The sequence below is a fragment of the Bufo gargarizans genome, chromosome 1, assembly GCF_014858855.1.
Source record: "Bufo gargarizans isolate SCDJY-AF-19 chromosome 1, ASM1485885v1, whole genome shotgun sequence".
Lineage (NCBI taxonomy): Eukaryota > Metazoa > Chordata > Amphibia > Anura > Bufonidae > Bufo > Bufo gargarizans.
The window spans coordinates 342244673-342271875 of record NC_058080.1 but is presented as its reverse complement, the minus strand read 5'-3'; the positions used below and the strand labels follow the sequence as shown (position 1 = coordinate 342271875).

At 44.6% G+C, this 27203-nt stretch overlaps 1 protein-coding gene across 1 annotated transcript in view; it reads right to left on the bottom strand.

Moving 5' to 3' along the window:
- The window catches only part of LOC122927160 (protein unc-13 homolog A-like), a 2447183-nt gene that overhangs the window by 1578277 nt on the left and 841703 nt on the right, over nt 1–27203 (bottom strand).

Here is a 27203-nt window from a genome sequence, read left to right as displayed (position 1 = left end):
ACTGATGAAATGAGAGTGAGTCTTGATGGGCCAGATGGATGGGCCCGTGGCTGGATTGGTAAAGGGCAGAGAGCTCCAGTCCGACTCAGACGCCAGCAAGGTGGAGGTGGAGTACTGGTTTGGGCTGGTATCATCAAAGATGAGCTTGTGGGGCCTTTTCGGGTTGAGGATGGAGTCAAGCTCAACTCCCAGTCCTACTGCCAGTTTCTGGAAGACACCTTCTTCAAGCAGTGGTACAGGAAGAAGTCTGCATCCTTCAAGAAAAACATGATTTTCATGCAGGACAATGCTCCATCACACGCGTCCAAGTACTCCACAGCGTGGCTGGCAAGAAAGGGTATAAAAGAAGAAAATCTAATGACATGGCCTCCTTGTTCACCTGATCTGAACCCCATTGAGAACCTGTGGTCCATCATCAAATGTGAGATTTACAAGGAGGGAAAACAGTACACCTCTCTGAACAGTGTCTGGGAGGCTGTGGTTGCTGCTGCACGCAATGTTGATGGTGAACAGATCAAAACACTGACAGAATCCATGGATGGCAGGCTTTTGAATGTGTCATTGCAAAGAAAGGTGGCTATATTGGTCACTGATTTGTTTTTGTTTTGTTTTTGAATGTCAGAAATGTATATTTGTGAATGTCGAGATGTTATATTGGTTTCACTGGTAAAAATAAATAATTGAAATGGGTATATATTTGTTTTTTGTTAAGTTGCCTAATAATTATGCACAGTAATAGTCACCTGCACACACAGATATCCACCTAAAATAGCTAAAACTGAAAACAAACTAAAAACCACTTCCAAAAATATTCAGCTTTGATATTAATTAGTTTTTTGGGTTCATTGAGAACATGGTTGTTGTTCAATAATAAAATTAATCCTCAAAAATACGACTTGCCTAATAATTCTGCACTCCATGTATAAGCTAATTAGTAGGGCAGTAGGCAGGGTACACTTGCAGAATGACTAGAACTTTATTCTGTGTTGAGCTGTCAATGAGGGTGGATGACTGTAGCAGTTTGTGGCAGAAAACAATTTTAGGGACTGCATGCAGTCACAAACAAGCCTCTATTCTAGCATCAGGGACAGTGAAAGGAAAGACTTGAAAGAAGAATACTTTTGTAGAATAGGGTAGGGCTGGGAAAGCTTTCAGCCAGAGAGTGAGGAGTTGAGGCTAGGTCGTTGCCTCCCCCCCCCCCCGTGGCCATATTGCAGCTTGCATATGGTGGGTCTGCAATACACGGGACACGGGCCGTGTACACCCCGCATCACGTATGTGGACCCATTCACTTGAATGGGTCTGCAAACCCAGAGACGCGGTGCAGAAGCACGGATCGGAACCCCACAGTAGCACTACGGAATGCTTCTGTGGTGTTTCTCGCCGTGCCTCCACAAAGCAAAAAAGTAGTGTAGAGATGAGCAAATGGTTCGCCGATTGCTGGTTCGCCGATTTTTATTATATTCGGTTTGATCCATATATATTTGCTGCAAATCTCGTTAAAAAACGGCTATTTCCTGGCTGCAGAGAGCCTGTATAGTGGTGTAGAACACTGTGCCTTGCAGTAACACACATAGAGAATCTGCTTTGGTAGTGAAATAATACTGAGCGTCCGTATGACATGCAGATGACAGGCATCACTCTTAGAATCACTGCACACTTCACTTATTTCGGCAGTCATGGGCCAAAACTGACCAAATAACTAAAGTATGAACTCAGCCTTACAGGTCGATGTTAGCGCCATGAAGACGCACACTTTTACACCATCGTTAGCCGACTCCACATAGATGACTACAGAACCTGTTCTATTAGGGCCGCTTCACACGAGCGGATGCCTCTGCAGTCTGCAGCGGGTCTTGGCACTCTTTCACGGAGCGGATGCCACGCACGGCATCCGCTCGTGTGAAGCGGCCCTTAAACGCTTATACAAGTAGAGGCCCTGACAGATTGGAGAAGGTGTCAGCAGTAAGTTTGTGTTGACGTCACTGATTATTTTGCCCCTTGTCTGTTCCATCAGAACAATAACCCACAAAAAAAAGGATCCTGTCTGTGGAGCATCCGCTTTCATTCGGTCAGCATTTTGTCAGTAATCTATCACTATTGCTAAAGTACAATAAAAAAATAAAAAAAACAGGAGAGGATCCAAAACAGAGATGACATGTGAATTAAATAGTTGCATGTCTTCTGTCTTTTATAACAACTTCTGCTTTTGGCTACCAAATCATAAGTCAATTTGGTCAAAAATAGGGACCATGTCAAATAGGCCTTACAGCTGCTACATAGACAGGATCTGTTGAGTGTATCATTTTATCTTCCTTCTAAAAGATCAGAAGGGTCAAATAAATCGTGATGTCACCCAGGCCAAAAAGGCAAAATAGTAGCCCAGTCTAGGAGTAGGAAGAGTGGGAGCAGCATGAAAAATCCACAGAGTAGCCAAGTGATAGAGTGTCGAGCTGGCAGCAGCTTGGCCCAGTGACATTGTGATGAGGTGTCAGCAGCTTGAGGAGATCACAGATTGGCCCATTCACATAGTGGTGAGCTGGCCCAGTGACAGAGTGGGAAGGTGGAAGCAGCATCTGTGGACCACAGACAGGTGAGGTGGCAGCAGCATGAGGAGACCACAGAGTGGCCAAGTTACAGAGTGGTAAAGTGGCAGAAGCACGAGGAGACCACAGAATGGCCCAGTCACAGAAGGTTGTAGTAGCAGCAGCATGAGGAAACCACAGAGTAGTAAAGTGGCAGCAGCATGAGGAGACAACAGAGTGTTGAATTTGCAGCAGCATAAGGAGACCACAGAGTGGCCCAGTGACAGAGTGCTGTAGTAGCAGCTGCATAAAGAGACCACAGAGTGGCCCTGTGACAGAGTGTTGAGACAGTAGCAGCATGAGGAGACCACAGAGTGGCCCAGTGACATAGTGGTGAGGTGGGAAAAGCATACGGAAATCATAGAGTGGCCCAGTAACAGAGTGGTCAGCTGGCAGCAACATGAAGAGACCACAGAATGGCCCAGTGACAGAGTGTTATGGTAGCAGCTACATGAGGAGATCGCAGAGTGTTGAGGTGGCAGCAGCATGAGAAGACCAGAGTGGTGAGATAGCAGCATCATGAGACAACCCCAGAGTTGCCCAGTGATGCAGTGGTAAGCAGGCAGTAGCATGAGGAGGTCACAGAGTGGCCCAGTGACATAGTGGTGAGGTAGCAGGAGCATAAGAAGACCAAGGAGTGTCCCAGGGATAGAGTGTTGTGGTAACAGCTGCATGAAAAGACCACATAGTGGTGAGGTGGCAGCAGCATGAGAAGATCACAATATGATGAGGTAGCAGCAGCAAAAGTAGGCCACAGAGTGGCCCAATGACATAGTGTTGAGGTGACAGTAGCATGAGGAGACCACAATGTGATGAGGTAGCAGCAGCAAAAGTAGGCCACAGAGTGGCCCAATGACATAGTGGTTATTTTCTGGGTATAAAAAAACCCACATTTTCTGAAAGATCCTACATTTGGGGACTTTGCTGCATTTCTGAGAGTAAAATACATACATTTGGGGCCTTAGGGCTCTTTCACACTTGCGTTCTTTTCTTCCGGCATAGAGTTCCGTCGTCGGGGCTCTATGTCGGAAGAATCCTGATCAGTTTTATCCTAATGCATTCTGAATGGAGAGAAATCCGTTCAGGATGCATCAGGATGTCTTCAGTTCCGGACCGGAACGTTTTTTGGCCAGAGAAAATACTGCAGCATGCTGCGCTTTTTGCTTCGGCCAAAAATCCTGAAGACTTGCCGCAAGGCCGGATCCGGAATTAATGCCCATTGAAAGGCATTGATCCGGATCCGGCCTTAAGCTAAACGTCGTTTCGGCGCATTGCCGGATCCGACGTTTAGCTTTTTCTGAATGGTTACCATGGCTGCCGGGACGCTAAAGTCCTGGCAGCCATAGTAAAGTGTAGTGGGGAGCGGGGGAGCAGCATACTTACCGTCCGTGCGGCTCCCGGGGCGCTCCAGAGTGACGTCAGGGCGCCCCACGCGCATGGATGACGTGATCACATGGCACGTCATCCATGCGCATGGGGCGCTCTGACGTCTTTCTAGAGTGCCCCGGGAGCCGCACGGACTGTATACGAAGTATACTGTTCCCCCGCTCCCCACTACTACTATGGCAACCAGGACTTTAATAGTGTCCTGACTGCCATAGTAACACTGAACGCATTTTGAAGACGGATCAGTCTTAAAATGCTTTCAGTTCACTTGCGTTTTCCCAGATCCGGCATGTAATTCCGGCAAGTGGAGTACACGCCGGATCCGGACAACACAAGTGTGAAAGAGGCCCTAGCTGCATTTGTGACAATCCAATACAAGCTTTAAATATTGATGTTATATTGTGGTTTTAAAAAAAAACAAACACACATTTTGTGCAAGACACTATATTTGTAGCGTTTGCTGCATTTGTGACAGTTCAATACAAGGGTGAAATGCTGCTGTTATATACTGGTTTAAAAAAAAACACCCATTTTGTGCAAGATCCTACATTTGGGGCGTTTGCTGCATTTGTGACAGTCAAATACAAGCATTAAATACAGCTGTTATAGTCTGGTTTTCAATAAACAGCCATTTTGTGCAAGATCCTACATTTGGAGCCTTAACTGCATTTGTGTCAGTCAAATACAAGCTTTAAATACTGTAGTTATATTCTGGGTTTAAAAAAACACCCATTTTGTGGAAGACATTTGGGGCATTTGCTGCATTTGTGATAGTCCAATACAAGCGTTAAATACCGCTGTTATAGTCTGGTTTTAAATAAACAATCAATTTGTGCAAGATCCTAGATTTGTAGCCTTTGCTACATTTGTGACAGTCAAATACAAGATTTAAATCCTACAGTTATATTCTGGGTTTAAAAAAAAACACCCATTTTGTGCAAGATCCTACATTTGGGGCCTTTGCTGCATTTATGACAGTCCAATAAAAGCTAGAAATATTGTTGTTATATTCTGGTTTAAAAAAATAAAATACCCATTTTGTGCAAGACACTACAATTGGGGCCTTTGCTGCATATGTGACAGTCAAATACAAGAATTAAATACTGTAGATATATTCTGGGTTTAAAAAGACTCCCATTTTGTGCAAGACATTACATTTGGGGCCTTTGCTACATTTGTGACAGTCAAATACAAGCTTTAAATATTGTTGTTATACTCAGTTTTTTTAAAAACACCCATTTTGTGCAAGACACTACATTTAGGGCCTTTGCTGCATATGTGACAGTGAAATACAAGATTTAAATACTGTAGTTATATTCTGGGTTTAAAAAACACCAATTTTGTGCAAGACACTACATTTGGGGCCTTTGCTGCATTTGTGACAGTGAAATGCAAGCGTTAGATAATGCTTATATATTCTGGTTTTAAAAAAAAAACACCCATTTTGTGCAAGACACTATATTTGCGGCCTTTGCTGCATTTGTGACAGTCCAATACAAGGGTAGAATATCACCGTTATATAATGTTAAAAAACAAACAAACATTTTGTGCAAAACTCTACATTTGTGGCATTTGTTGTATTTAAAACAGTCCAATACAAGGGTTAAATACCGCTGTTATTTTCTGGTTTTAAATAAGCACCCATTTTGTGCTAGATCCTACATTTTAGGCCTTTGCTGCGTTTGTGACAGTCAAATACAAGCTTTAAATCCTACAGTTATATTCTGGGTTTAAAAAACAAACACCCATTTTGTGCAAGAGCCGACATTTGGGGCCTTTGCTGAATTTGTGACAGTCAAATACAAGCTTTAAATACTGCAGTTATATTCTGGGTTTAAAAAAAAACCACCCATTTTGTGCAAGAGCCGACATTTGCGGCCTTTGCTGCATTTGTGACAGTAAAATACGAGATTTAAATACTGCAGTTATATCCTGGGTATAAAAAAACACCAATTTTGTGCAAGACACTCCATTTGGAGACGTTGCTGCATTTGTGACAGTCAAATACAAGCTTTAAATACAGCAGTTATATTCTGGGTTAAAAAAACAAAACGCTAATTTTGTGCAAGACACTACATTTGGGGCCTTTGCTGCATTTGTGACAGTCCAATACAAGCTAGAAATATTGTTGTTATATTCTGGTTTAAAAAAATAAAATACCCATTTTGTGCAAGACACTACAATTGGGGCCTTTGCTGCATATGTGACAGTCAAATACAAGCGATAGATAATGCTTTCATATTCTGGTTTTAAAAAAACACCCATTTTGTGCAAGACACTAGATTTGCGGCCTATGCTGCATTTGTGACAGTCTAATGCAAGGGTTAAAAACTGCTACTATATACTGGTTTGAAAAAAAACACCCATTTTGTGCAAGACCCTACATTTGTGGCATTTGCTAAATTTGTGACAGTCAAATACAAGATTTAAATCCTACCGTTATATTCTGGGTTTAAAAAAAACACCCATTTTGTGCACGATCCTACATTTGGGGCCTTTGCTGCATTTGTGACAGTCAAATACAAGATTTAAATACTGTAGTTATATTCTGGGTTTAAAAAAACTCCAATTTTGTGCAAGAGCTGACATGTGGGGCCTTTGCTGCATTTGTGATAGTCAAATATGAGATTTAAATACTGCAGTTATATCCTGGGTATAAAAAAAAAGCACCAATTTTGTGCACGACACTCCATTTGGAGCCTTTGCTGCATTTGTGACAGTCAAATACAAGCTTTAAATACTGTAGTTATATTCTGGGCTTTAAAAAACACCCATTTTGTGCAAGATCCTACATTTGGGGCCTTTGCTGCATTTGTAACCGTCAAATACAAGCATTAAATACTGTAGATATATTCTGGGTTTAAAAAAACTCCAATTTTGTGCAAGAGCTGACATGTGGGGCCTTTGCTGCATTTGTGATAGTCAAATATGAGATTTAAATACTGCAGTTATATCCTGGGTATAAAAAAAAGCACCAATTTTGTGCAAGACACTCCATTTGGAGCCTTTGCTGCATTTGTGACAGTCAAATACAAGCTTTAAATACTGCAGTTATATTCTGGGTTAAAAAAACAAAACGCTCATTTTGTGCAAGACACTAGATTTGAGGCCTTTGCTGTATTTGTGACAGTTTAATACAAAGGTTAAATGCTACTGTTATATACTGGTTTAACAAAAACACCCATTTTGTGCAAGACCCTACATTTGGGGCATTTGCTTCATTTGTGACTGTCCAATACAAGCGTTAAATGCCGCTATTATTTTCTGGTTTCAAGTAAACAACCATTTTGTGCAAGACACTAGATTTGAGGCCTTTGCTGCATTTGTGACAGTTTAATACAAAGGTTAAATGCTACTGTTATATACTGGTTTAACAAAAACACCCATTTTGTGCAAGACCCTACATTTGGGGCATTTGCTTCATTTGTGACAGTCAAATACAAGCTTTAAACGCTGCAGTTATATTCTGGGTTTAAAAAAACACCCATTTTGTGCAAGATCCTACATTTGGTGCCTTTGCTGCATATGTAACAGTCCAATGCAAGCTTTAAATATTGTTGTTATATTCATTTTTTTTTTTTAAAACACCCATTTTGTGCCAGACACTACATTTGGGGCCTTTGGGGCCTGCGTATGTGACAGTCAAATACAAGATTTAATTACTGCAGTTATAGTATGGGTGTAAAAAAAACACCAATTTTGCGCAAGATCCTGCATTTGTGACAGTCCAATACAAGCGTTAAATACCGCTGTTATATTCTGGTTTTAAATAAACAACCATTTTGTGCAAGATCCTACATTTGGGGCCTTTTCTATACTTGTGACAGTCAAATACATGATTTAAATCATAGTTATTTTCTGGTTAAAAAAACACACCCATTTTGTGCAAGACACTACAATTGGGGCCTTTGCTGCATATGTGACAGTCATATACAAGATTTAAATACTGTAGTTATATTCTCGGATTAAAAAAAAAACACAAATTTTGTGCAAGATCCTACATTTGGGGCCTTTGCTGCATTTGTGACAGTCCAATGCAAGAGTTAAAAACCACTGTTATATTTTGGTTTTCAATAAACAATCATTTTGTGCAAGATCCTAAATTTGGGGCCTTTGCTGCATTTGTGACAGTCAAATTCAAGCTTTAAATACTGTAGTTATATTTTTGGTTTAAAAAAAAAACACCAATTTTGTGCAAAACACTACATTTGGGGTCTTTGCTGCATTTGTGACAGTCAAATACAAGCGTTAGATAATGCTTATAAACTCACCTAAAGAATTATTAGGAACACCATACTAATACAGTGTTGGACCCCCTTTTGCCTTCAGAACTGCCATAATTCTACGTGGCATTGATTCAACAAGTATTAAGCAATGTATTGCTGCATTTGTGGGAGGGGAGGCTGATTACAAGGCTAATTATACACACCTATGGGCCAGGCTGGCTGATTACTAGGCTATTTACAGGCACCTGTGGGCCCAGGCTGACGCTGAGTCAGCTGATTTCACTACCTCTGAGTTAGCTCTAGGATACAGCAGCATGGTGTGGAGGCTCCTTACGGCTGGGCAACGTCAGAATGTCTCAGGAGGGCGCTGGTATTCGTGGTAGGATCGGAGTTGCTTGCACGGGACCCACGCTGCTGTCCGTGACGTGTAGTGCTCTGGGATGAAGCAGAGTTTGGGCGCTAATGGTCGAACCATGGTTGTTTGTATTGTTTGTCTGGCTATTCAGAGGCCTGGTGGGGCCATTGCATACAGTCATTGGGGTAGCAGGTGCTTAGAGTGGGCATGGTTGTATGTATGTTTTCTGATACCTGGTTTACATGCGGGGCGCGTGTCTGCAAATGGCTCAAGCACGCGTGCTGGGTTTAAGTGATGGTAAATGTGGTTCAATGGTCAATTTAAAAAAATAAAATAAAATTTGTATATTTTGTCCAGCTTGTGGGGGCTATTTCATATGGTTATTGGTGTAAGCATGTCGCTAGAATAGGTATGGTCGCATGTTCTGATACCTGTTACATACAGGACGCGTGTCTCCAAGCTACGCACGCTGTGTTTAAGTGATGGTATTTTATTCATTTAGTTTTTGGAAGGGTCATGGATGGTTCAATGGGGGGAAAACAAAAAAACAAAAACTCCTGCAGCATCATGTGAAGGTTCGTTTACGCCTGAGCAATGGCAGAAGGTACCAGGTGAGTGCTGGCATTCACGGTAGGATCGGACTTGGTTACCTTCAAAGCTACGTCTGTGCGTCTGCGTTCACATTTTGTCCTATACACCATTCACTACTAGAGCTGCGGTCATACGTCCGCTGTTACATTACATTAATACTCTGTTCACTTTTAGATTGCATTCATACGGCTGCTTTATACCATGCTCCTCATGCTCATACTCAGAGCTGTGCCCATACCATGTTTTTAGACACCACTTACATCCAGAGCTGCATTTACCCACTTGTTCTTACATCATGTGTTATACTCTGCTTGCACTTAAAGCTGCATTTCTTTTCATTGCTACATAATGGTTACTCAGTATTCTTACTAGGGCTATCAGCATACCTCTCTTCCGATAAACATAGCTGCTTACGATTCTTTCCCCGGTGGTTTGTTACATTCCTTAGGCCTACCTTTTTCTGTTTACTTGGGGGGAGGGGGGGAGAAAGGGAAAAGAAGAAAAAAAAATTTGGGTGGTGTTCTTTAGTCCTGGTTTGCATTCACTCAGGCTGGTCTCCTTTACTTCTGGTTCGCATTCACTCAGATTGATCTCCCGCCCCAGTTAACCAAATAGCTCCCTAGCAGTCAGTGTGCCAATAGGAGTAAGTTCCTACTATGTTTTCACAGTTGGTAATTCGTTTGTCACGACAAGGGTCTTTTCTTAGCGAACTGCAATGCCTCTGGCTCTTGTTTTTCTCTCTTCTGTTTCAATTTTGCAGTTAATATAATGTTTCGTTCATGCAAGTGGTTCGGATCTCTAATGTCTATGAATTTTCCATTAGGTCTGGCTCACGTTTTAATTACTTATTTTCACTGTAAAGTCATCCAGGTCAGTGTCTTGGCTTCGAGGGCCCGATGACCGTTCTTCATGTTGTTCGTTAGGGGTACAATATGGTTGTAGGCTGGTTAGCATCCTAGGTTTATTGTCGGAGAGGGTCATGGTTATGCGAGTCCCCAAGTCATACTGGTGCTGCATAAGTGGTTTAAAAAAAAAAAATATATATATATATATAATAATTTATATAAATCCGCCATTAGTCTTGCACGCATGGCTTCTCCCCTTTTAGTGTTACATATGACCCCGCCATCAGAGCCTCTCAGGCAGGGATTCGCCATTAGAGTCTCTAAAGTATGGCTTCTCCCTTTTAGTGTTACATATGACTCCGCCATTAGAGTCTCTCACGCATGGCTTAGCCATTAGAGTCTCTCACGCATGGCTTAGCCATTAGAGTCTCTCACGCATGGCTTAGCCATTAGAGTCTCTCACGCATGGCTTAGCCATTAGAGTCTCTCACGCATGGCTTAGCCATTAGAGTCTCTCACGCATGGCTTAGCCATTAGAGTCTCTCACGCATGGCTTCCCCCTTTTAGTCTTACATATGGCTTAGCCATTAGAGTCTCTCACGCATGGCTTAGCCATTAGAGTCTCTCACGCATGGCTTAGCCATTAGAGTCTCTCACGCATGGCTTAGCCATTAGAGTCTCTCGCGCATGGCTTAGCCATTAGAGTCTCTCGCGCATGGCTTAGCCATTAGAGTCTCTCGCGCATGGCTTAGCCATTAGAGTCTCTCGCGCATGGCTTAGCCATTAGAGTCTCTCGCGCATGGCTTAGCCATTAGAGTCTCTCGCGCATGGCTTAGCCATTAGAGTCTCTCGCGCATGGCTTAGCCATTAGAGTCTCTCGCGCATGGCTTAGCCATTAGAGTCTCTCGCGCATGGCTTAGCCATTAGAGTCTCTCGCGCATGGCTTAGCCATTAGAGTCTCTCGCGCATGGCTTAGCCATTAGAGTCTCTCGCGCATGGCTTAGCCATTAGAGTCTCTCGCGCATGGCTTAGCCATTAGAGTCTCTCGCGCATGGCTTAGCCATTAGAGTCTCTCGCGCATGGCTTCTCCCTTTTAGTGTCACATATGACTCCGCCATTAGAGTCTCTCACACATGGCTTAGCCATTAGAGTCTCTCGCGCATGGCTTAGCCATTAGAGTCTCTCACGCATGGCTTAGCCATTAGAGTCTCTCGCGTATGGCTTCTCCCTTTTAGTGTCACATATGACTCCGCCATTAGAGTCTCTCACACATGGCTTAGCCATTAGAGTCTCTCACGCATGGCTTAGCAATTAGAGTCTCTCACGCATGGCTTAGCCATTAGAGTCTCTCACGCATGGCTTAGCCATTAGAGTCTCTCACGCATGGCTTAGCCATTAGAGTCTCTCACGCATGGCTTAGCCATTAGAGTCTCTCACGTATGGCTTCCCCCTTTTAGTCTTACATATGACTCCGCCATTAGAGTCTCTCACGCATGGCTTAGCCATTAGAGTCTCTCACGCATGGCTCAGCCATTAGAGTCTCTCACGCATGGCTCAGCCATTAGAGTCTCTCACGCATGGCTTAGCCATTAGAGTCTCTCACGCATGGCTTAGCCATTAGAGTCTCTCACGCATGGCTTAGCCATTAGAGTCTCTCACGCATGGCTTAGCCATTAGAGTTTCTCACGCATGGCTTAGCCATTAGAGTTTCTCACGCATGGCTTAGCCATTAGAGTTTCTCACGCATGGCTTAGCCATTAGAGTCTCTCACGCATGGCTTAGCCGTTCTTCATGTTGTTCGTTAGGGGTACAATATGGTTGTAGGCTGGTTAGCATCCTAGGTTTATTGTCGGAGAGTGTCATGGTTATGCGAGTCCCCAAGTCATACTGGTGCTGCATAAGTGGTTTAAAAAAAAAATATATATATAATAATTTATATAAATCCGCCATTAGTCTTGCACGCATGGCTTAGTCTTGCACGCATGGCTTAGCCATTAGAGTCTCTCACGTATGGCTTCCCCCTTTTAGTGTTACACATGACTTCGCCATTAGAGTCTCTCACGCATGGCTTAGCCATTAGAGTTTCTCACGTATGGCTTCTCCCTTTTAGTGTCACATATGACTCCGCCATTAGAGTCTCTCACGCATGGCTTAGCCATTAGAGTCTCTCACGCATGGCTTAGCCATTAGAGTCTCTCACGCATGGCTTAGCCATTAGAGTCTCTCACGCATGGCTTAGCCATTAGAGTCTCTCACGTATGGCTTCTCCCTTTTAGTGTCACATATGACTCCGCCATTAGAGTCTATCACGCATGACTTAGCCATTAGAGTCTCTCATGTATGGCTTCTCCCTTTTAGTGTCACATATGACTCCGCCATTAGAGTCTCTCATGCATGGCTTAGCCATTAGAGTCTCTCGCGTATGGCTTCTCCCTTTTAGTGTCACATATGAATCCGCCATTAGAGTCTATCACGCATGACTTAGCCATTAGAGTCTCTCACGTATGGCTTCTCCCTTTTAGTGTCACATATGAATCCGCCATTAGAGTCTCTCACGCATGGCTTAGCCATTAGAGTCTCTCACGTATGGCTTCCCCCTTTTAGTGTCACACATGACTTCGCCATTAGAGTCTCTCACGCATGGCTTAGCCATTAGAGTTTCTCACGTATGGCTTCTCCCTTTTAGTGTCACATATGACTCCGCCATTAGAGTCTCTCACGCATGGCTTAGCCATTAGAGTCTCTCACGTATGGCTTCTCCCTTTTAGTGTCACATATGACTCCGCCATTAGAGTCTATCACGCATGACTTAGCCATTAGAGTCTCTCATGTATGGCTTCTCCCTTTTAGGGTCACATATGACTCCGCCATTAGAGTCTCTCACGCATGGCTTTGCCATTAGAGTCTCTCACGTATGGCTTCTCCGTTTTAGTCTTACACAATGACTCCGCCATTAGTCTTTCATGCATGGCTTCTCCGATTTAGTCTTACACATATGACTCCGCCATTGGAGTCTCTCACGCATGGCTTCTCCCCTTTTAGGGTTACATATGACTCCGCCATTAGTCTCTCACGCATGGCTTCTCCCCTGTTAGTGTTACACATATGAATCCGCTATTATTCTCTCACGCATGGCTTCTCCGTTTTAGTGTTACACATATGACTCCGCCATTAGAGTCTCTCACGCATGGCTTAGCCATAAGAGTCTCTCACGTATGGCTTCTCCCTTTTAGTGTTACATATGACTCCGCCATTAGAGTCTCTCAGACATGGCTTGGCCATTAGAGTCTCTCACGCCTGGCTTGGCTATTAGAGTCTCTCACGCATGGCTTGGCCATTAGAGTCTCTCATGCATGGCTTCTCCCTTTTAGAGTCACATATGACTCCGCCATTAGAGTCTCTCACGTATGGCTTCTCCGTTTTAGTCTTACACAATGACTCCGCCATTAGTCTCTCATGCATGGCTTCTCCGTTTTAGTCTTACACATATGACTCCGCCGTTAGATTCTCTCAGCGATGGCTTCTCCCCTTTTAGGGTTACATATGACTCCGCCATTAGTCTCTCACACACGGCTTCTCCACTGTTAGTGTTACACATATAAATCCGCCATTATTCTCTCACGCATAGCTTCTCCGTTTTAGTGTTACACATACAGGGAGTGCAAAATTATTAGGCAAGTTGTATTTTTGAGGATTAATTTTATTATTGAACAGCAACCATGTTCTCAATGAACCCCAAAAACTCATTAATATCAAAGCTGAATATTTTTGGATGTAGTTTTTAGTTTGTTTTTAGTTTTAGCTATTTTAGGGGGATATCTGTGTGTGCAGGTGACTATTACTGTGCATAATTATTAGGCAACTTAACAAAAAACAAATATATACCCATTTCAATTATTTATTTTTACCAGTGAAACCAATATAACATCTCAACATTCACAAATATACATTTCTGACATTCAAAAACAAAACAAAAACAAATCAGTGACCAATATAGCCACCTTTCTTTGCAAGGACACTCAAAAGCCTGCCATCCATGGATTCTGTCAGTGTTTTGATCTGTTCACCATCAACATTGCGTGCAGCAGCAACCACAGCCTCCCAGACACTGTTCAGAGAGGTGTACTGTTTTCCCTCCTTGTAAATCTCACATTTGATGATGGACCACAGGTTCTCAATGGGGTTCAGATCAGGTGAACAAGGAGGCCATGTCATTAGATTTTCTTCTTTTATACCCTTTCTTGCCAGCCACGCTGTGGAGTACTTGGACGCGTGTGATGGAGCATTGTCCTGCATGAAAATCATGTTTTTCTTGAAGGATGCAGACTTCTTCCTGTACCACTGCTTGAAGAAGGTGTCTTCCAGAAACTGGCAGTAGGACTGGGAGTTGAGTTTGACTCCATCCTCAACCCGAAAAGGCCCCACAAGCTCATCTTTGATGATACCAGCCCAAACCAGTACTCCACCTCCACCTTGCTGGCATCTGAGTCGGACTGGAGCTCTCTGCCCTTTACCAATCCAGCCACGGTCCCATCCATCTGGCCCATCAAGACTCACTCTCATTTCATCAGTCCATAAAACCTTAGAAAAATAAGTCTTGAGATATTTCTTGGCCCAGACTTGACGTTTCAGCTTGTGTGTCTTGTTCAGTGGTGGTCGTCTTTCAGCCTTTCTTACCTTGGCCATGTCTCTGAGTATTGCACACCTTGTGCTTTTGGGCACTCCAGTGATGTTACAGCTCTGAAATATGGCCAAACTGGTGGCAAGTGGCATCTTGGCAGCTGCACGCTTGACTTTTCTCAGTTCATGGGCAGTTATTTTGCGCCTTGGTTTTTCCACACGCTTCTTGCGACCCTGTAGACTATTTTGAATGAAACGCTTGATTGTTCGATGATCACGCTTCAGAAGCTTTGCAATTTTAAGAGTGCTTCATCCCTCTGCAAGATATCTCACTATTTTTGACTTTTCTGAGCCTGTCAAGTCCTTCTTTTGACCCATTTTGCCAAAGGAAAGGAAAGTTGCCTAATAATTATGCACACCTGATATAGGGTGTTGATGTCTTTAGACCACACGCCTTCTCATTACAGAGATGCACATCACCTAATATGCTTAATTGGTAGTAGGCTTTCGAGCCTATACAGCTTGGAGTAAGACAACATGCATAAAGAGGATGATGTGGTCAAAATACTCATTTGCCTAATAATTCTGCACTCCCTGTATGACTCTGCCATTAGTCTCTCATGCATGGCTTCTCCCTTTTAGTGTTACACATATGACTCTGCCGTTAGTCCCTCACGCATGGCTTCTTCGTTTTAGTGTTGCACATATGACTCCGCCATTAGAGTCTCTCACACATGGCTTCTCCCCTTTTTAGCGTTACACATATGAATCCGCCATTATTCTCTCACGCATGGCTTCCCTGTTTTAGTGTTACACATATGACTCCACCATCAGTCTCTCACGTATGGCTTCTCCGTTAAAATTTTACACACATCACTCCGCCATTCGAGGCCGGCTGCGTGGTCTCACAACAAGTAAGTTCCATGTCTTTTTCTGCCTTCGGACCCGCTTGCATGGCTCGGTCATCTGTGGCTCACAATACAATACTTGTGGTGGCTCGCACGCATGGCTTGTGCCATTAGAGTCTCACTTGCGTTATTGTTTTCCCTAACTTTTATTTTCTAGGTGGTTGGGTTTTCATTGTTTTCTTTATAAACAGTCATCCCAAACCTGCCTTTGCAGACATCATCTTCTCCCAGGCATGCTTACTTCATCTACAAACTTGGGCCGAGGGTGTTGGTGTCTGGCCTAAGTCCTGGGTATCGGCCGTCTTCCAGTAGGAGGTACAGTAATAAGGCGCAGTTTACTAAGTCTGTCATGTCTTCAGACACAACAAGTCCTATCATGACTACGGGCGCAGCATACATAGTTTATCACGACCTTAAGCGTATTTTCTATCACAACTGCAGGTATTATGTGTACGTTCTGTCCTTATTACAGGCAACATTAGCTTGTTAATCGAAATAGCCATGTATTCCTGTGTATGGTTCCTCAGGCTTGGTGAGTTTACAAATTTCACTTAATTTACTACTACAGTAAGACATAAGACGCCATGTTCTAACTTTTGGGCCCTTAATAGAAAGGGTGGCCTGGGGTATAAGTAGAGGTAAGTATTTTGCCACCAGGAACAGTTGGTGCCTGTTCAGGGCCCTTGGCGGATGGTTGGAGTTCATCTAGGCCTTCCAACAGATTCACCATTGTTTGTTTCAGTCGGCAGCTCTCAGGATTCAGACCTTCTCGTTATAGGGTCATATGTTAGTCAACATAGGAGTAAATCATTCCTGGTTACCGGCCACTCTTTCAATCGCATCAGCATTTACCATCTCCAAGAACGATGTGGCGGTGCACATAACAAAATGGTAAGGTAGATGGAAGTCACTGATATATACTGTATATTCCGCACCTTCAATGTGAAAGATCTTTTCCGTTCAAAATCTGGTGTCGTAACGGTACGTATATATTACTCTAAACTAAGGTCTGCTCTTTTTGGCCCCTTTAGGCTGCCCTACCACAGCAGTTATGGCATAACTCTACTGCTTGTTGTAGATAGGGATAGATAGGTTAGGTTCACCTTTCTGATAGCCGATCCGACCACAAGTATTAAGCAATGTATTGCTGCATTTGTGGGAGGGGAGGCTGATTACAAGGCCAATTATACGCACCTGTGGGCCAGGCTGGCTGATTACTAGGCTATTTACAGGCACCTGTGGGCCCAGGCTGACGCTGATTCAGCTGATTTCACCCACACCTTCTTACAGTCACTTCTCATTAGAGTGGCCCACTTTAGGCTGCTCTACCACAGCAGTTATGGCATAACTCTACTGCTTGTTGTAGATAGGGATAGATAGGTTAGGTTCACCTTTCTGATAGCCGATCCAACCACAAGGTGCTGATAGCATTCTTTAGAAATGTTGGCCCATATTGATAGGATAGCATCTTGCAGTTGGAGATTTGAGGGATGCACATCCAGGGCACGAAGCTCCCGTTCCACCACATCCCAAAGATGCTCTATTGGGTTGAGATCTGGTGACTGTGGGGGCCATTTTAGTACAGTGAACTCATTGTCATGTTCAAGAAACCAATTTAAAATGATTCGAGCTTTGCGACATGGGGCATTATCCTGCTGGAAGTAGCCATCAGAGGATGGGTACATGGTGGTCATGAAGGGATGGACATGGTCAGAAACAATGCTCAGGTAGCCTGTGGCATTTAAATGATGGCCAATTGGCACTAAGGGGCCTAAAGTGTGCCCAGAAAACATCCCCCACACCATTACACCACCACCAGCAGCCTGCATAGTGGTAACAAGGCATGATGGATACATGTTCTCATTCTGTTTACGCCAAATTCGGACTCTACTATTTGAATGTCTCAACAGAAAATCGAGACTCATCAGACCAGGCAACATTTTTCCAGTCTTCAACAGTCCAATTTTGGTGAGCTCGTGCAAATTGTAGCCTCTTTTTCCTATTTGTAGTGGAGATGAGTGGTACCCAGTGGGGTCTTCTGCTGTTGTAGCCCACCTTTCTTTCCCATTCTGACATTCAGTTTGGAGTTCAGGAGATTGTCTTAACCAGGACCACAACCCTACATGCATTGAAGCAACTGCCATGTGATTGGTTGACTAGATAATCGCATTAATGAACAATAGAACAGGTGTTCCTAATAATTCTTTAGGTGAGTGTATATTCTGGTATAAAAAAAAACACCCATTTTGTGCAAGACACTAGATTTGAGGCCTTTGCTGCATTTTTGACAGACCAATAAAAGGGTTAAATATCACCGTTATATACTGGTTTAAAAAAAAAAACACCCATTTTGTGCAAAGCACTACATTTGTGGCATTTGTTGCATTTAACCACTTCAGCCCCCCTAGCTTAAACACCCTTAACCCCTTAAGGACTCAGCCCTATTTCACCTTAAAGGGGTGAATGACATGAGCTGAACCTGGACATACCTCCATTTTCACCCAGGCAGCCCCCCTGACATGAGCATCGGAGCAGTTCATGCTCCGATGCTCTCCTTTGCTCTGCGCTAAATTGCACAGGGCAAAGGCATTTTTCTGAGTTCCGGTGACGTACAGGGGCTCTCTATGGGGCTGACAGGAACCCCGGTGACGTCACCAGCACTGACGGGCGGGATATGGCTCTGCCCTAGCCAGTAAAACGGCTAGGGCAGAGCTAAAGCCCGCCCCTCAGAGCCGGTGACGTCACCGAACACACTGCCGGGCGGAAGTTACCGCCCGGCAGTGTGTTATTGAAAACAAAAGAGCCGGTGCCCTGTGCGATCTAGCGCAGGGCACTGGAGCGCATCGGAGCATGAGATACTCCGATGCTAGGCTCAGGGGGCTGCCGGGGTGAAAATAAGGGTAAGTCCGAGTTCAGCTCTGAACCCGGACAAGCCCTTTAAGGACTTGGCAACTTTTTGCAAATCTGACCATTGTCACTTTAAGTGCTCATAACTTTAAAACACTTTGACTTATCCAGGCCATTCTGAGATTGTTTTTTCGTCACATATTGTACTTCATGACACTGGTAAAATGAAGTAAAAAAAAAATATTTTTTTTGCATAATAAATAATAATTTACCCGAAATTTGGAAAAATTAGCAAATTTCAAAGTTTCCGTTTCTCTACTTCTGTAATACATAGTAATACCCCCCAAAATTGTGATGACTTTACATTCCCCATATGTCTACTACATGTTTGAATTTTTGGAATTATATTTTATTTTTTGTGGATGTTACAAGGCTTAGAAGTTTAGAAGTGAATCTTGATATTTTTCAGAAATGTACAAAAACCCAATTTTTAGGGACCACTACAGGTCTGAAGTCACTTTGCGAGGCTTACATAATAGAAACCGCCCAAAAATGACCCCATTCTATAAACTACACCCCTCAAGGTATTCAAAACTGATTTTACATACTTTGTTAACCCTTTAGGTGTTGCACAAGAGTTATTGGCAAATGGGGATGAAATTTGAGAATTTCATTTTTTTGCCTAATACGCATAGAAGTGAATGGGGCTGTGTGAAAATCGCAAGCATCCGCAAGCAAGTGCAGATGCGGTGCGATTTTCACTCATGGTTGCTAAGGAGACGATCGGGATGGGGACTCTTAATACAGAATACTTATGTCCATTGAGGGGTAAAAAAAGAAAAAAAGCAATTAATAAACTCACCTTAATCCACTTGAACACTTAGACTGGCATGTTTTATTTCTTTTTTGATGAAAAGGACCTGTGGTGACGTCACTAAACTCATCACAATCGTGCATTTTCCCGCGACGCACCCGCATAGTTTCCGGCCCTCACACGCGACACCCATGTGAAAGAGGCCAAAGGCTTGCCCAGGTGCGGGGGACTGAAACAGGAGACTCTCAACCCCGCTCTCCTGGAACTCAAGTAAGTTGAGGTTCCTTGCGCCTTTTTAAATAAAACAAAACTATTAGGGCTCATGCACACGAACGTATTTTCTTTCCTTGTCCGTTCCGTTTTTTTGCGGATCATATGTGGAACCATTCACTTCAGTGGTTCCGCAAAAATAATTGAAGTTACTGTGCATTGCATTTCTGTATGTCCGTATTTCCATTCCGCAAAAAAATAGAACATGTCCTATTATTGTCCACATTATGGACAAGGATAGTACTGTTCTATGAAGGGTTAGCTGTTCCATTCCTCAATATCTGGCACGCTTGGAGGGAATAAACTGACAGAAGGAAAGGCAGCCTTTAAAACAAAAAAGGGATTCATCGACAGATATATTTTTATCAGGGGTATATAATTTTAAGAATAAATCCTTAGGGAGGGAATTGAGGGGTCTCAATTTATTTAGGCGGTCTTAGGCTGGGTCAGTTCTGGAGGGGACGTCGGAATTATGTGATAAATGCAGAAACCGCATTAGGGCTTCATAGCGGTTTCAGGACATGCTGCAAACACAGGGGTTGAGTGGACAGTACTCGCAGCCCAATAGGATCGGACAGATGGCTTTTTTACAATGCCCATGTCTAGGGTAAGCCCCAATTATTATTATTTTTTTCAGAGACACTTGTGGGTGTCCACCATCTTATATAAATAGACGTGGTCTTTTGGACAGCTAATTTTGTGGTGTACAGATTAGTCTGCTGCACAATTAATTTCAGGACTTTATTGTCCACAAATAAATGAAAACAATCATAAGGGTTAAAATTGGTGATGTCCACATTAATTTGGTGAGTAGATAAAAATTGAGGTACTCGGGGGGGAAAATGATGTAGCAGGAACCCACGTAATAGATGGGATGGGAACGTTGGGTGGAGAATGAGATGAGGCGGCGACTTCTATCACCATAGGGCTTTGAGGTCTGGGGATGGAAGAGAAACAAAAGTCCCTGCTATCAGGAAGTCCCTGCTATCTGAAGCTGATGGAAATTAATATGCCTGTTCTGCACTATATAATCTTTGAGCCATTTTTGTTTTACTAAAAAAGCTCAGAAAGAACCTGAGGGACTTGATAAAAGTGCCTGTCCATTTGATTAATTTCAGTGTTCACCCTGTTGCTCTCTCTAAGAACTGCCCTGATGCTCAGCTTTTCCAGGTATCCTTCCAGGATGTTATCCGTCTGCCTGCCACGGAGACGTCTCAAACTGCACAGAGCAGCAGCGCCCCTGCCAGCGCCTCTTCAGTATCCTGGTGGGAGGAACTTCATGTGGGGAACGAATCCACCCCAAAGGATCAAATAGTGGGAGTCCTGAATCTGGTGAAAGAACACCACCAGGCCTTTAGTAAGCACTCCACGGACTATGGAGAGGTCAGTGTAATCAAACACACCATACCCACTGGCTCTCATCCTCCTATCAAGGAGATATACAGACCCATACCACCTACTACCTACCAGTCCGTAAAAGAGATGATACAGGAAATGAAGGACTCATATAATCCAGGACAGTCATAGTCCCTGGGCTGCGCCCCTAGTTCTTGTTCGTAAAAAAGATGGCAGCATTAGGTTCTGTGTGGACTATAGAAAAATCAATCAAATCACCCACAAAGACGCTTATCCGTTGCCACGCATTGAAGAGTCTTTGACTGCCCTGGGGTCATCAGCCTACTTCTCAACTCTTGACTTAACCAGTGGATACTGGCAGGTACCTATGGCCCCGGAAAACCAGGAAAAGACCGGAAGACCACGCCTATGGGCCTGTTCGAATTCAACTACATGCCTTTCGGACTGTGTAATGCTCCAGGGACATTCCAGTGGTTGATGGAGCACTGTTTAGGCCATAAGAACTTTGAGACTGTATTGCTATACTTGGATGACGTCATTATCTACTCCAAGACATATGAGGATCATTTAAAGCATCTGGCCGAAGTGTTTCAAGTCCTCATTAAATATGGCCTTAAAATCAAGCCGTCCAAGTGCCATCTGCTGAAACCAACGGTAAAGTACCTGGGACAGCGCGGAAGGAGTCCAGCCTGATCCTGATAAACTTGCTGCTGTCTGTAATTGGCCTACTCCTACCACTGTGAAGGAGGTGAGAAGTTTCCTCAGTTTTGTAGGATATTACAGACGCTTCATCCCGCATTTTGCACAGATTACGGATCCGATCCAGGAACTCCTAAGTGGGCATACCAAAAAGAGTCCAAATACTCCTATCCCTGTTGAATGGAATGAAGAACGGGAGATTGCCTTCCAGCTCCTGAAGAAGCCTGACCGAACCCCCTGTCCTGGGTTACCCAGATTATCAGAAGCCGCTCCACCTCTATACGGATGCCAGTAAAAGAGGCCTGGGAGCCGTGTTGGCTCAGGTGCAAGATAACAAAGATCCCTGAGGGGAGCGGAGGAAAACTATCAGAATTATAGTTCCTTCAAGATGGAATTCCTTGCTTTAGTGTGGGCTGTAACAGAAAAATTCAAGGACTACCTTGCTGCCACTCCGTTTGTCGCCTTCACTGACAACAATACCCGGGTGCATCTTAATACAACCAAATTAGAGGCTCTGGAGCAAAGATGGGCCTTGCCAACTATGACTTTACTGTGAAATACCGGGCAGGCCGCTCAAATGAGAATGCTGATGCCCTGTCTCGGCTTCCCACTACAGAAGCACCAAATGAGCCAAAGGATGCCTGGGAAGAAGAGGAAATGCCGGCGTTTTACAACAAGTTTGCTCAGCAACATAATGTTCACACTGAAAATAATTCAGCTGCTGATCCCTCTCCACCAAATAATCCTGAGTCCAGGGGCGAACAAGAAAGGTGGCTTAAGCTCCAGTCAGAAAGTAGAGTCCTCGGTGAACTGCTCGACTTCCTTACTAGTAGAAGAACTCCTGAAAGAGTCCGCAGGAAGAGTGCAGACCCAGAACTATTGAAATTGTGGAGACATCGCCACCAACTCTTCCTTCAAAAAGGCCTGTTGCTAAGAAGGAGCCTGGATCCGGTGGCCTGTGATAGGGTGTACCAGATTCTCATACCACGTCGAGACGCTGGTCTTGTATTAGAGATGTATCATAACCGGTCAGGATACTTCGACGTGCAGAAAACTGAGGCCACCGTTCGCAGAAGGTTCTATTGGATTGGGATGAGGGAAGACATTGAAAAATTGTGCCGTTCGAAGAAGTGAGCGCCATGACCAGAGAGCACCTCTCCATCCTATTGTGAGTAAAACTCCCCTGGAGCTTGTTGCTATGGATCATGTGAAGTTGGAGCCAAGTCGCTCAGGTTATACTTATGCCATGACCATTATTGATCACTTCACTAAGTTTGTTGTAGCAGTGCCTGTGAAGGACCTGACAGCCAAGACTGCGGCGGAAGCATTCTGGAAGCATTTCTTCCTGCCCTATGGCTGCCCAGAGAGAATCCTCACCGACCAGGGGTCTGATTTTGAATCATAGTTGTTCCAGGAGTTGTGCCTGCTACACAACTGCCAGAAGGTCCGGACCACGGCCTATCATCCGCAAGGTAACGGACTCTGTGAAAAAATGAATCAAACTCTCATCGAAATGTTGAGATCAGTGCCCCCTGAGACAAGGGGTGATTGGCCTACTCTGCTGCCACAGCTTATGTACACGTACAATAATACAATTCACTGCTCCACCTCGTACACGCCTTTCTATTTGATGTTCGGCCGTCAAGGGAGGCTGCCTGCCGACCACTCCCTGGACGTGCAAGTACCTGACGTCCTCAACCCACTACCAAAAACTGATTGGGTGGTGGAGCATCAAAGACGTCTTCTTAATGCCAAAGAGATTGTTCAGTAGTGCATGGAAAGTGCCTGAGAGCGGCAGCAGAGAGACTATGACTTAGCTGCTCATGCGGAACCTCTTGCTATAGGAGAGGTTGAGAAATAACCACCGAACCAGCAAACTGGACAGTAAGTGGGAGAGGACTCCCTACGTCATAACTGCTATTCCTAATGCTAGGACCCACATTTACCAAATTTCCAGGGAAGGTAAAGGCTCCCAGATCGTACACAGGAACCGTTTAAAGCCCTGCAAAGAAGGAGAAACTGCAACAGGGGACATTGAGCCAGAGTCTCCTGAGCCAGAGTCGTCAGCCCAACCTGTTGATCCTATGCAGGCTGTCGAGAACCTGTTGCATGATAAGGAGCCACCTAAATTTGTTCCTCTCACCCTGGTTGAACTTGGTGGTACCGGCTCCTGGTCCTGCTAGTCCTCGCCCCCAGGATGACCTGTCCCAGAGTATACCTGAAAGGACTCCAGAGCCTGTGGATCCCTGTGGCCCCCCTGAGCCAAGGCAAGAAGAGTCTCTGCCAGTAATAAGGGCCACGCGGCCTACTAGGGGGCACCCACCTGTGAGGTTCGGAGACTACGTTGTTGACCAGTGTAACCCCCCTCGGGAAAGTCCTGTTTAACTGTCTACAAGACCCGGGTACGGACTCATGTTTTTCTTTTTGAGCCTCCAGGAACTTTTGTTACTATGGCATTCTTATCATTATGGACTATCCTGGTTACTCCCGATACGCTGTACCAGGTCAGCGCCCCCGTTCCATGTACCAACTTGTGAAGAGAATGACGGCCCTGTTCACCGCACTTGTCCTTTGCCAGCAGAGCTGCCTGTTAATTTTATTGCAAATGTAGTGGTTGCATTTTTTGTCTTTCAGGTTGCAGTTTCCAGCTGGACGGGCCCCCTGTGTTTGTCACGGCCATGGTCATGGTCGTGACTCCTGAACCGCATGCGGTTGTCAGCGCTTTGGTCTGGTTGTCAATCACAGATGAGGGCTGTGGTATTTGCCTCACCTGTGGTTGCCGCTGGCAACAGTATGTATGTGTCAGCATAGCAGTCTGAGCTGTATTGTGGCAGCTTGCTATGTTGTGCATGCGGTTGCACCTGGCAACCTCCCTGTTAGGTGTGTGTTATGCACTTTGTATGTCTGGTGTGCACAAAGTTTATGTTAGGTGTGCACTGTGACTCTTCCCTTCACTGTGGCTGCCCTTGGCAACGTTTGGTTTGGATGTGTACATGTGGTGGCAGTGTCTCGGCCTTCTGGCTGACTCCCAGGACATGGTTGCCACCCATGTCGTTGCCTGCGGTAACAGTTGCAGTGTGATCTTCTTTTGGACACTTCCCCTTTAAGTGGTTTCACTCCCTGGTTAGTGTTGGAAGGGTTAATTCCCTCTCCTGTGTGTGTCTGTGTGGGTGTGGACACTTTGGGCTATAAAGCCTCTTTGGAGATCAGAAGCTGAGGGGTTCTTCAGCCATGCTTTGCTGGAGACACCCTCCTGGTAATTCCATCTGCCAGTGGGGGCCACCCTTGTGGTCATAAACAAATTGTTATGTATTGTTTATACACGATGTTATGAGGATGTGTTTGTGTGTCATGTCTATTCTTTGCAGCGTATGGTTTCCTGGTGTCCTGTGTGGTGTGTGTGCTCTGTCGTTTGTGTTTGTGGACAGCAGCATTGATACTTGGGTCCCAGGCTCTGTGTCTGTGGCAGGTAGGTGTTAGTACTAGTTGCCCTTACCTGCCATTGCCATATGCCTGTTTCCGTTTCCCCTGTCTTGATAGTTTGGCCATCTTTAGACTCCTATTTCTCCATGTCCAGGAGGAACAGGTAGTCTACCCAGCTCCTAGCTTAGGGACCTGCGGAGGGCTAGTAGGGACCCGAGGTTCCAGAGCATGAGCCCTCCTACCTTCAAGGTCGGCTCATGTCGCTAGGAGTTAGGGTCAGATTAGGGAAGCAATAGGAGGTGACCTGCTCCCTAATTCTGTGGTTCTGGCCAAGTCGTGACTACCATCCTCTGTCATCGCACGGCTGAGGGTTTTCCCCATCCTCAGCCGTGACAGTGTTACGCCGAGGATGGGCAACCTCAAAGCAGCAGGGTATGTAGTGTTCTACTAGGTAAAGGTGGACACTACTAAGGGTCAATTTGGTTATGTTGTCCCCAACCTCCTTTGGGAGATTGCTATTGTGTTTTGTATTGTATGAATGCATAATTCCATGTTAATTCCTGTGTACCAGGCCTGCTAGGGTTGTGGTTTCTCCTTCTAAACTGTAGAGGGAGCTAGGGAACCCCCTAGTATATATAGTTAGGCCCAGACAGGAAAGAGTTAGTCCAGTCTAGTCCAGGAGGCTAAGTAGTTTAGTCTAGCCTGCCTGAAGTCCTGAGCAAGTGAAGCTCAGAGGTTAGTCCAGGAGAAGAAGTTTCCTCCTGAAGTTATCCTGCACCTTGCAAAGCACAGAGCAGTGCTAATCTTATCCAGCAAAGTAGAAGGCTGAAGGGCAGAAGTTTATTGACAGCAAGAGGATTTATACCAGAGGAAGGTTTCCCTACCCTAGGATAAAGCCAGCTATTAGGCATACGGGCCTTGGAGAAAGCCAGACAGGATTCTGCAGAAAGTACAGCCTGATCTGTGAGTTTTATTCCCTCTGAGTTATCTTGCTAGGATTCTACCTGCCATTTATGTAAAGCCTGCCTGTTACCCTTCATATGGAACTGTCTGGCTTCACGAACTGTAAGGGATCTTGCCACAGGCACACTAAACCTTCAACACCCAGGGCACCTCACCTATCACCCAGCCTGGTTCCTATATCCAGAGAGTGCCCCAGAGGATCTATGTGCCAGCCTCTTCCTCACTGCTGTACGCCTGCCCAGGGTATCCTACAAACTGCGAGTATTAAGAGCAACCCTCGGTCTGTTAACTCACCCCCGTGATCTCACATTCGCTCACCCTAAAGGATTGCCATACTGCATATATCCCACCCTAAAAAAGTAATAGTTAGCTAGTGTCAGTAGTGGTACATCCACTGACCGGCAATTATGGAAAGACCCTAACAGATGCACACTGACCGACTAACAGATGGACAGTGACAGAATGTCTCTGATCACCAGTGACAGAAGGACACAGGGTCCCTAATGAAAGGAGGTAGCTGACCATCCCTAACAGATGCCTAATGATGGACGCCCACTGACCAACTGTAACAGGCGCTTAGTGACGGACACCCACTATCCTCCAGTTATAGACGGACAGTTTGTAAATAGATTTTTTTTTTTTTTTCACAGTAAATGTCCTGGCTGTGTTAGTAAGGCCTCATGCACACGACCGTTCTGTGTTTTGGGATCAGCAAATTGCAGATCCGCAAAACACGGATGGCGCCCGTGTGCATTCCGCAATTTGCGGAACATCATGGACAGCCATTAATATAACTGCGGTAGCTGCGGGCAGGCAGCTCTACGCTTTTTTTTTATAGTGCTAGCTTGGGCTGAAGTGCCAACGTAAAAAGGTGGCACTCCAGCCCAAGGCCCCTTAGTGACCGCCATAAAAAAACACCTACTGTATGGGTGGTCACTAATGGGTTACAGAACACAAACTTTGAACAACTTTTGGGTGCAGCGTGGAATTTTCTTTTCTATTTACTTGGATGCTGGATCACTTCCACAGCCGCTGGCACAGCGTCATTCACATTGCTCCTGCTGTGCCGCTTGAGTTTTTTTTTTATATCTCATATCTATCCATCTACAGTATCTAGCTGTCTCATATTTATCCCCTATCTGTCTGTCTGTATAGCTATTTGTCTAAAATTATGGAAGAAAGGCAGCATTCTGACTTCAGTGAAACAAGTGGATTTCTTTATTCACCCAATATTCAATGCCATTGAGTGGGTGAATAAAAAAAATCCGCATTTTTTAATTTTTACTTGCATTTATTTTTATCCATGTGATGAGCG